The sequence below is a fragment of the Zea mays genome, chromosome 5 (assembly GCF_902167145.1).
Source record: "Zea mays cultivar B73 chromosome 5, Zm-B73-REFERENCE-NAM-5.0, whole genome shotgun sequence".
Taxonomy (NCBI): Eukaryota; Viridiplantae; Streptophyta; class Magnoliopsida; order Poales; family Poaceae; genus Zea; species Zea mays.
In genome coordinates, this window is record NC_050100.1 from 18891328 (window position 1) to 18902467 (window position 11140).

General features: G+C 42.8%; 1 pseudogene; it reads left to right on the forward strand.

The window, feature by feature from the left end:
• Positions 1-909: 909 nt before the first annotated feature.
• On the forward strand, positions 910-3385 carry LOC109939640 (cyclin-B1-1-like; annotated as a pseudogene).
• The last annotated feature ends 7755 nt before the right edge of the window (positions 3386-11140 follow it).

The window sequence follows — 11140 nt, forward strand, 5'->3', positions numbered from 1 at the left end:
GCATACTGGGTCAATTTGCTAAAGTCATCAATTTGTGCAGGCATAGATGGAGTGGGAAATATGAAGCTCATCTGTGGGACAGTTCTTGCATAGTAGAGGGACGTAGAAGGAAAGGGAAACAAGGTATCCATTTTTAACCATCTAACCAGAACTAGGAGACCTTCAATCTAAAGGAGATTTACTCTTTATATACCGAACCGTTATCTTTTGTCAATAAATAATAATTCTATGAAAGAGAGTGTGAAGGATAACAAGTGAACTACTAGTCTAACGTTTATTTTCCACTGTTAAAGAGATGAAGATAATACATTATTACAAAAAACAACTTGGTCTTGGTTCATTTTCTGACATGAAAGTAACCTCTTGTTGTTCTTATGCTTCACCTAATATAACTTTTATCTGTACTAACTATTAAGGGGGCAGTGTAGACTGCCCCCGCCTGCAAATCCCACCCGTCGCTCTGCCTCCCCCGCCGTGAAACCAGCCACCACCCGCACGCCCTCGCGAAACCAGCCATCGCCCGCCGCGCCTCAAGCTCCGCGTACAACCGCTCGCTCCTCAAGCTCCACGAACCGATTTGTCGCGCTTCAAGCACTGCAAATCCTGCGCCTCCCCCATGGCGAATCCCACTCGCACGCCCGCCCTCACCTCAAGCACGACGAAGCCCACGCCTCCCCTGCCGCGGAACCCGCCTCCACCCGCATCCTGCCTTGGGGAGAGCGAGTTGAGCAGGACAACTCTTCCCATCATCGTCCGCCCGCTCACCGCTGACCGCCCGCTCTGGCGCTCGGCCTTGGCCCCGTTTCTGCCCTCGCCCCTCAGCCGCCTCGGCGCCTGTCCGAGACCGACGTCCTCGCTCCATCCAGTCAGTTGACCAGCTCGACTGCTCTATGTTCCCGGTGCTATTTTTAAAGTTTCTCTAAACTCATTCATGTGTGTTTTTAGGTGAATGATTTCATTCTTATATCAGTGCATACAGTAGGGAGCAGATTCTTTCGATGGAGAAGGGAATTCTGAATAGGCTGGAGTGGGACTTAACTGTTCCTATAGTATACATGTTCTTTGTTCATTTTCTGAAGGTAGCAACCTTGGGCAACAAAGTTGAGAAAGAGGTAAATAAATTTCTTCTTTTATGGTTGTCGTAAACCAATCATAATTCATCAGGCTTTTGCGAGCTTACATTTTCTCTAGTCTTGTGGAATGCAGATGAAGGACATGGCCTTCTTTGCTGAATTGGCGCTGATGCAATACGGATACGGCTTGGTGACACGTCTGCCTTCTCTGGTTGCTGCTTCTGCTATCTACGCGGTCAGGCTCACTGTCAAGAGAGCTCCCTCTGGACCGACGCCCTCAAGCACCACACTGTTGTGTACCAGGTGCTCGGAGGAGCGACCCGCAAAGGGCAGCGGCAGCTGGTCTTCACCTGTTGGTTCAGTGCCGGCTGGAGGGCAGCCAGGAGCAGGTTAGTATAGCACTATAGCCTACTGTGTAGTTTAATGACACATATTTCTATCTGCCACTTGAAACATTTTCATCAATTTGATTGCTCTATTCAGTTATCCTTGTCTTCACGCTGTCAGTATTTTGTTTGATAGTTCATCATTTGAATCTGATTTCATAACTACGAAGTGCATGTGTAGTTCATAGTTACAGACATGCACTAGGCCAAGAATGCTAGCTAGCCAGACATTAGCGGGCAATGGTGGAGCATTAACTGTTGGTCCAAATGAACAGATGGTTAAAATTAAGTGGCTTAAGTGACTGATATACAAATCCAATGGTCAAAATTTTAGAACTCAACGATAAACTGATAACTCTAAAATAGCAAAAATGTGCAAACACAATAAGTTTACAATAATGGAGTTTGGTCATCAGATATTGGGTGGACATTTATAAATAAGCCGGTGACAGTTAACGCGAGATAATCAAATGAAGTGTATATATCTAGTTGTAACTACTTTGCATAATTCTATTATGTATTTTAAAAGCTCCCTTTCTTTTCTATTTTGCTTTTACTTTATTTCTTCACTCCTTCCAATAATAGGATGCTAGCTCTTTGATACTTTGTTGGTTACTATAGGAATACTACAGGCATTACATATATTGGCAATGTCACTTGATAATTGCATATTGCTACCTACACTTGTAACTGAGCCTAATTTATTTATTCGCCATGAAAGCTAGCATCGGTGGGATCAAAATGAATTGATGAACACATCGCTGCCTATAGGATTGCAAAAAAGTAAAATTAAACTAGATCGACCAAATTCTCATTAGCCCTTTAGTCTAACTTTTGAGGAGTCAAGTTGGTTCTCTAGAGAAACCTTCAGTGTCAGTGCTGTTCAGATCCCCATGCATCTAGCCAGCTTAAGATACCAGAAAAAATACTTATACCTAACATTGATATCTTAAACATGAACACATCTGTTGTGCTCAGATAGAGTACACACACCAACGGTGCATAGTTATCTTTTGGAACTGTGCCCTTTTTCTCATGTTGGGCTTCTCGAGTCTATTATTCAGACAATGGATCCACTACAATTGAAATTGCTCTGAAGATTGCATTTCGTAAATTTTCTCTTGATCATGGAATTATGGCCAGTAGTGAAAATAGTACAAGAAATGAAATAAACATTAAGTTGAAGGTATGTTATGGCCATACTAAACATCCTTTGTCTTCGTTGCTTAATCATTGACTGAACTACTAAACAATTCATAGTCAGAGAATGTTTTATGTTTATTCTTCACCACCATCAACCTTGGTTGATCACCATAGCCCTGTGTTTATCTCATTTATTATATTTCATATGTAATTTAGTATTTACAGGGGACAAATTAATATAAATATTGAGTAATTAACTATAAATGCTCATTTTGTGCATCCTAATATATTCTTAATGATTCCTTTCTAGGTACTTGTTCTAGATGGTTCCTATCATGGTGATACTCTGGGTGCTATGGAAGCTCAAGCTCCATCGTCTTATACATCTTTTTCTTCAGTAGCCATGGTAATGAATTTGAATACTGTAGTTACTATAATCAATGTTTTTTTTGACTTCTCTCCTCTTTTAGTCGTCTTTTTTATTACTTCATTGTGTTGATTGCGTTGGTGTTTATACTCTTCTTCAGTGGTTCTCTGTGCCAATTGCGGTCTTTTTTGTACCAGCCTTCTCTTTGGTAGCCTAATAGGATTTTCTTTCTACTTTTTAAATATAACAAGTGAACTACCAGTCTAACATTTATTTTCCACATGAAGGAAAAACCTGATTGAAGTATTTAGTTTGTTGAAGGCATTTCCTCTTGCTCATATTCATCAGTTCCTTTTGTTCAACATATTAGCTTTTTTGCGAACTAACATCTACTTGAATAACAATACAGGTTCTAGAGGAAACTGGGTGTGATCTTTCTTGACTTCTAAATTTGGATGATTACATTGAAGTTTCAATTGAACAACAAAGGGTTCAGTTCTACATCATAACAGGGGTTAAAAGAGATATTGTTTTGCACTTCAAACCAAGAAGGAAATCGATGTATGCATAGTTCTAAATCTTGTTCCCATCGCTTTTATTGGCAGTATGCACCTTTACTTTCCAAGGCTTATTGCTGCTATTATGCTTAGAAAAATGTTTTTGGGCTGGTGCTATTTTACAAATAACAAGGATGGTTTTTGTTTGTGTTATGTTAGTCACTTCCTTTTCTGTATCATTTGCTTTGGTCTTTTTTCAATATTCTTTTGGTTAATCAATGTCATGGGCATTCACTAGAAAAATTCTAATAGCATATTGGAACTGTTACTAGAATTTATATGTGTTGGTTGTGTTCCTATCGACAAAAATTTGTGGTATATTTAACAATCAGCAGTCTACTATACCATTCTTTGGATATAACTTATTTCAAGTCGTCCATAGACTCTCACCTTCTTGATCTACTATAGAACAACTTCTAGACAACAAAGATTATGTTGCTAGGCATATCTTTGATTTAGGCAAGCAACTCATTTATAATGATATCCAGTTTCTATATTCAAATTATTATATTTGTTCTGTCCTGGTAATATTATGCACCATTCAAATTATCAACTAATTCTTCTAATTCAAAATAAGAAAATGGACCAAGCTCATGCCCAGTGCCATCAAGGTAGTACCAGTTACCCTAATTAACTGATAGCTCATCATAAGTGCATACACGGTCCTTTGGAATGCTTGGAACATGCTTGGACTTGTGCAAACTTTCTGAATCATGGTCATGGTGCTTCTAGAAATGAGACAAAACTTCAAGGACATAACTTATCTCAACTCCAATTGAATGGGAACGTGATGCATTTCCTCTTAAATCAGTGTTAAATACCACCTTATATATTTTATCTATTTCTACAAACTCAGTTAGTATTTATTCTCTCTATTCCATGACATAACTATTTTGGTCTGACCATTTAGCTTAACATTACCTGAAAAGGAATAATAAGACAATGATATTGTCTTCCTTTGTTAGCACTAGCCAAATTATATTTTTAATAATCAGATGAAGTTAGAGCTTAAACTATTTTGGTGTGAATTAGATGTACTCTACTTCAAAAACAAATTATTCATTTAGAAGTTAGTGGATCTAAAAAAGTCTCTTCCTTGATATTTTATGTGTAACTCTGCTTGTTAAATGTTGCACATACGTTTCTTCATTTTGCAATGGTCCTTTTGCATATGAGAATTTATTTATATTCTCTTTTTGCAATAGAGAGTTTTACAGAAGCAACATAAGTGGGACAATACCCCCTTGACTGGGGAACCTGACTAACCTGGTCAGTTAGTATTTATTCTCCTGTTCTGTGACATAACTATTTTGGTCTAGCCATTTAGCTCATTATTACCTAACATAAACACCTATTTATCTGGTTTGTTCAATGTTCTATGACAACCAACAGAACCACCTGAAACGAAATGATAAGACAAGACCCTAGTTGATGAAGCAAAGGAATTCTACCCGTTATTTGGCCTTGGGGCTAATATTGACCTTATCTTTTTCGGGCGTATATTGAAGTATTTCTTAAATTTGCGCAAGACATTGGGTCCTGGAATTGATGGCTGGGAAGTATCTTTGAAAGTAACGATGAGCATAGTGGTACTTCTTGGACTTGTCATAACTTCCATCTATTGGGGAGTGAACAAGTTTGTTTTAGCGATCGTTCACTTCCAAAGTCTGATCGTAAGAGTACCACTATATATCATGCTTTCCTTTTTCCCCTTACTCAAAGCAATCTGCTAACAGTTTATTCAACCAGGAAAACCCTAAACTTGCATGAAAGAGAGTCTGAAGGTTCTGCTCTCCTCGAGATATGTGAGGGATATAGCTACCCTCGGTGCCCTAGATAACCCTGGTCTCATCCTCGTCTACTAACATATCTCGACCGCCACCTGCCTCAAGATATGTGAGGGATCTAAGTGTCTACTAACATCAAATGCATTTGTTGATGTCTTGATAAGCTGTAGCAAGTTAATCTCTATATCTATGTCACAACATCATCAAAGATGTGATACTTATAGTTATTTTTGGAAACCGTAGCAACACACATCAGTGTTACGATGATATTTTGCATATCATAGTGATATTTGTCGTTCCGTTTCTATATTTCATACAAAAAATTTACTCCCGTCGCAACGCACGGGCATATACCTAGTCAATTAATAAAGACAAACATCAGTGAGGTTGGTCTCTAAAAATATGACCTATTTTCAAAGGCAGACCCATTAAAATGTCTGCCTTTTGTTAATATAAAAAGCCATTTCAAACTACTTATTTAGAGCACCTAAGGGGCTGAATAGATGATCCTACAAAAATGACTTAACACAACACAAACTTGGTCTAATAATTAAGTTAAAGCAAACTAAAACCAAGTTTGAGTAGAGAAGAAGAGAGAAAAATTCACTTCACTTGATTGCTCTTTCAAGATATGAATTAAACTAAGAGCAATACCACAATTGAGAAAAGAGAACTTAGAAAGAAGGAAAATCACAACAAAGTGAAGGAGACAACTGAGACAATTATTTTTATCTCAGGGTTCAATAAAATCCTACCTCCACGTTGTGGTGTCCTACTTTGGACAATAGTTGCAATCAACCCATCTCAAGTGATCACGTAGATCAAACTTGAGTGCAATAGTTCTTCCTTATATCTAAAGTATTCTCGTTCGCAAGAAATCTCCACAACTTAGAGTCTCTTGCACCCTTACAAAAGTTCACAATATCAACTTAGAGTAAGGAAGGGAGAGAAATTACACGCACAAGAGCAATGAACAACAACACACGCAATGATTACAAAGAAAAGAGCTCAAGAACACAAGTCCACAAGAACAGCTCGAAACTGGTGCTCAGATCTCACTAAACATCTAGAATGCGTTATTGCAGCGTCTCGGAGTGTTGTATAGCTATTAGAGTACTTGGGTACTGGTTGGAGGCACCTAGGGGGTCCTTTTATAGGCCAAGAGGGCCTAGGAGCCGTATTTGGAAGTTGCAAAAATTTCTTGTCCGTGGGCGCATTGGACTAGTCGAGTGCACCATCGGACCGGGTCCGTGTGCCCCAAGTCCAGGATTTGATTGGCGACTTTCCTTAGCTGGGGCACCAGACCAGGTCCGTGCACCACCGTACTGTCCAGTGACGTCAGCTAGTTGTTAGCGCTGGAGAGAGAGTCGTTGGAGAAGCGGTCTGGTGCACACACCAGACCGTGAACAGTAGTGGTCTGGTGAATTTTAAAACTAAATTTCTGATAGCGAATTGTTCATGTACGGAGGCGGTCTGGAGCACCCCGGACTGGTCATGTGCACTAGCCTGCCTGGTGCCCAAGTCTAGGCCCCTCATGGATCAAGTCTGGTGCACCACCGGACCAGTCCGGTGAGGCCTAGACCAGCACAACTTTGGCTATTTTGAGCCAGTCTTCTCCAAACCTTTTTGCTTGTCTTTCGTAGCTTCCCTATGACTTAGACAAATATAGTTAGCACTTAATCCAATTTACTAAGTGTCGGAAACATACCTCTTTGCCATTGTTTATCTAGTGTGTGCAATATGGCTCATCTCAAGCCCAAAAAGTTTTTTTCTCTACAAAAGAGGTTAGAGCCCAAACACAAGTACTAGAAACATTGTAATAGACCCATGCAACATATCTAAAGGTGCAAACCTTACAACTATACCATTTTACTACAAGTTGCATATTTGGGCCCCTGTTTAAGCTCTTTTGGACTTGATCTCTTCAACTTGCCCTTTATGAACTTGTGCTCATACTCATATGAATATAGTTAGTTCAAGATGGTGTGTTGAGCACTTAATCACCAAAACAAGTAGAAATGACCCTATGGCACATTCCCTTTCACTTATCTCCCACCTAATCCTAACTCACAACTATCTCCTACCTAACCCTAAGCATAATGCATTTATGACATGCGGTTGGGCCATCGCTCCACCTCCTCTCCTCTTCCTCTTCACCATTCTTTCTCGATCAATGCATTGAGGTCGATGTATCCCATGCGAGGAGGCACATTGCCTATGTATAGCCTATAAAAAAATTCTTCTATGGAGCAAAATTTACTAGAACAAAATGAATTGTACAATATATGATTCTAATAGCCACAACAAGCACTACTCTAGTTTACTTCAAACAAGCCCCCTACTCAAATTTAGTAGCAAATTGATTCTATCCTAGTCACATCAACACACAATGCTACTAGATATGTAACTACATTAGAGAGCAACTAGCAACTAGTTACAACTAGCTACTGTGGTGCTATTACTAACAATGGAGCTACCACTAATCAACTTCATAGGAAACAAACACTAAACAAGCAAGAATAAGAATGAAATATAAATGTATTGATTATATTGAATCGGGCAAGTGAGATGACATATTTAATTTCTCTTTTGAGGTTTGGTTGCTTGCTAGCAACTTAATTCCTATTGTGGTGATACTTATGGTGAATGATTCACATATTTAATAGCATAACAAGCTATACAGAAAACTTGGGTGTCGCAAGAATCAAACCCAAAAGCCCTTCTTCTAGCCACGAGAAATTTACTAGAGTATCCCTTCGCGTTCTACAAGGCCGAGTCAAGAACTTTCCATAATCGATCTTGATTGAGGGCAGAAACAAGCATCAATTCCCTTCACCAATCACCGAAGCTCCTACCATCTAGGTGGAGAAAACTACCAAGAATAACAAGAACACCCAACCTTCAATAGTCTAGGTCTACACTGAAGTTAGTTCCATATTGTCATGTGCTTGACGCAGTGAAGTTCTAGTATAAAGATGGATGGTTACAAAAAGAGTACAAGCACATTTTCACAGAGTACAAGCTCTAGCGAGCCCAAAATACAAAGCACAGTGGAAGTTCAACTAGCCCAAGCCACAGGCAGAACTGGGTGCAGACACAGCCCCCTTCTAGTCGAGCATAGCAGAAAAGAAATCTTCAGCTGCTGAAAAACATAAATAAATCTGGGTGAATACACTAGGTATTCTGCAAGCCCATCCCGCCCATAAAGAGAGAGGGACCTATACAATACATGCTTGATATGGTGGAGTTTGAAGTCACTCTTCTTTTCCAGAGAAAGGCAATACTTTGATGGTTTTATCCCAAAGAGAGAAGTAGCACATTTTCACACTCAACCACCACTGAGCTTCCTGCTCCCGTGGCATTGTTTTCATTTCCAAAAACACCCACACGCACATTTCCCTAATCGCGGAGATTACCAGACTCGTCCATACCAGTGGACACGGACTATTCGAATAGGTTTGAACTCTGTGTAGAGGGGTACACTTTACCACTAGTCGGGCTCTGTGGTCTCATGGCCAATGAGACCCGAATCTGAATCTCTTTTTTTCCTCGTACGTCCTTACCTTAACGGTTATACCGGAAGGAGTCAGGCCACCGCCATGTCCAAACCGGACAAAACATTCCCCCTCCTTATCCTCCTGGTGCTCCCCAGCCATCATAACCCTGGGGTCTGGACCATACGAGTTCAGATTGAGTGACTGCCCATACATTCTCGAGTGGTTGTACTTGTCATGAGTACAGGTAGTGAAGGATGACAAACCGGTCCTTATATGAGGGGACAATCCTTCTGCTCACGCCTAACCTGGCTGAGCCCACACCTAAGGCCCTCCCCTAAACTAGGGAGTCCCTGATTATCCCACTCAAAAGGTGATAAGGATGAATATCCTTCATCATACACTTTTTGAAAAACATCGTTTAGTAAAAACACCACCCTTTTGTCATCCCACATTTTGTACTTGAAAGATATTCTTTAATGCGGGCTATCTCTCTTCTCACAATGCAAAGGGACCAACCCTTATTCCTGGCTTAGGTACTCGTAGAAAGAGTAGGTAATTTATGCATCAAGGAAAGAATGGACTTGCCTTCGTCGAAGCTCTCCTGGCACGAAAGATCTATTTCGGAGAGGTCGGGTTCCTGCCCTTCTTCCGGAGCTACAAATTCCGGAGGATCGGATCCCTCTTCTCCTAGCAAAAATAGGTAATGAACAATACATCAACCATGGTGGCTTGGTGGAGGGTGCCAAGTTTTTAAATATTACTATTCTGTGCCCTATAATTTATTTAGACTATTTTTGGTGCATAAAATATCAATATATGCATTTTTATATGAAAATAGGAAAAAGAAATGGAAAAAGGAAAAAGAAAAGGGATTTCCCTGCTAACTGGGTTGGGGGGATTTTGGCCCAGCCGAGCGTGGGCACGCGCGCGGGGGCAAGCGGCCCAGCTTGGCCCGCCAACAGGGAACAACGTGGGGACGGTGTCGTGGGCGCGGGCCCACGTGTCAGCGAGGAGGGGGAACGACGTTAGGGGGGGCGAACCGGCCGGAGTCAGGAAAACCGACCGCCGACGAGGTCCCGCGGCGGTTCTCTGCTGTGGTTCCAGTTATAGGTCGTCGGGGAGGTGGTTAAGCACTAGTGGGGGTAGGGGATCATGGTGGAGGGGTTAATTTGGTCGGAGGGTGCTCGGGACAGCCAGTCCATGGCGAGGTGGCAGGCGCCCGTGGCGGTGAGATCACCGGTGAGGTTGCCGGGCGCAATAGGCGAGGGGAAAGGTGTGCCATGCTCGCGGCGGAATGGTGAACCTTGCGAGCCCAACCAATTGAACTCTAGGCTACCAGAGAAGGGAGGGAGGAGCTCACCGGAGAGAAGGAGGGCGGCGGCGCCGAGCTTGATTCTGTCCAGTGGAGGGGGAGAGGGAGTGGCCGAGGCCGGTGTGAGGAAGGAGGGAGCTCAGGCGGTCCTTTTATAGGCGGTCAGGGGAGGGGGGAGGAGAGGTGGCGAGCACCGGCGAGCTTGCCACGACAGCGATGATGGCACACAGTGGTGGCGATGGGATGGCTCGGGCAGACGGGGCGACGGGATGGCTCGGGCAGACGCAAGGCGCCAAACCGAGCTGGTGAGCGCGTTAATGGTGAGGAGACGGGGCAGACGGTGGTCGGCGGCAAACGCGCTGATAGCCTGCTCACAGGCAAGGGAAGAGTGGCTGACAAGCGGGACCCGCTTGCTAGAGGGAGAGCGGTTGCGAGCGGGTGGGGTGTTGCGGCTGACGAGTGGGGCTGGCCAGTCAGCGGGAGGGGAGGCGCGGCGCAAGCGCGGGTGGGCGTGCGGGAGGTGGGCCGCGTGGGCCGCGAGGGAGGGAGGAGCGCAGGCGCGCGGGGGAAGAGAGGTGGGCTGGATTCGGCCCAGCCGAGGAAGGGGGAGAGATTTCCTTTTTCTTTTTCTATTTCTATTTCTATTTCTATTTCCCTTTTTCTTTTGATCTCCTTTTTCTTTTGAACAAATATTTGTCTATAATTTCTTGGGTGTCAAAATATTCTATGTGAGGTGCTACTAACAACCATGGTGTATGCATATGATGAATGAAATGCCTTATGAGGTGGGGGTCTTAGGAGATAATCAAGGGGGGGGTTTAGGAGTTTTAGGGTTTCTAACCTTGGGATCAAAATTGGGATGTTACACCACATGGCGGCCACGTCTGTTGGGCGAATGGTCGGGAGGCCCCACCAGGCAGACCGTTGTGCCTGACGAACGAAGGCCCCAACGACTGACTCAACGGTCGGCTCGACCAGTTATGGAAGGGGATCACTAACTGTGCATTGTCTGGTGTGC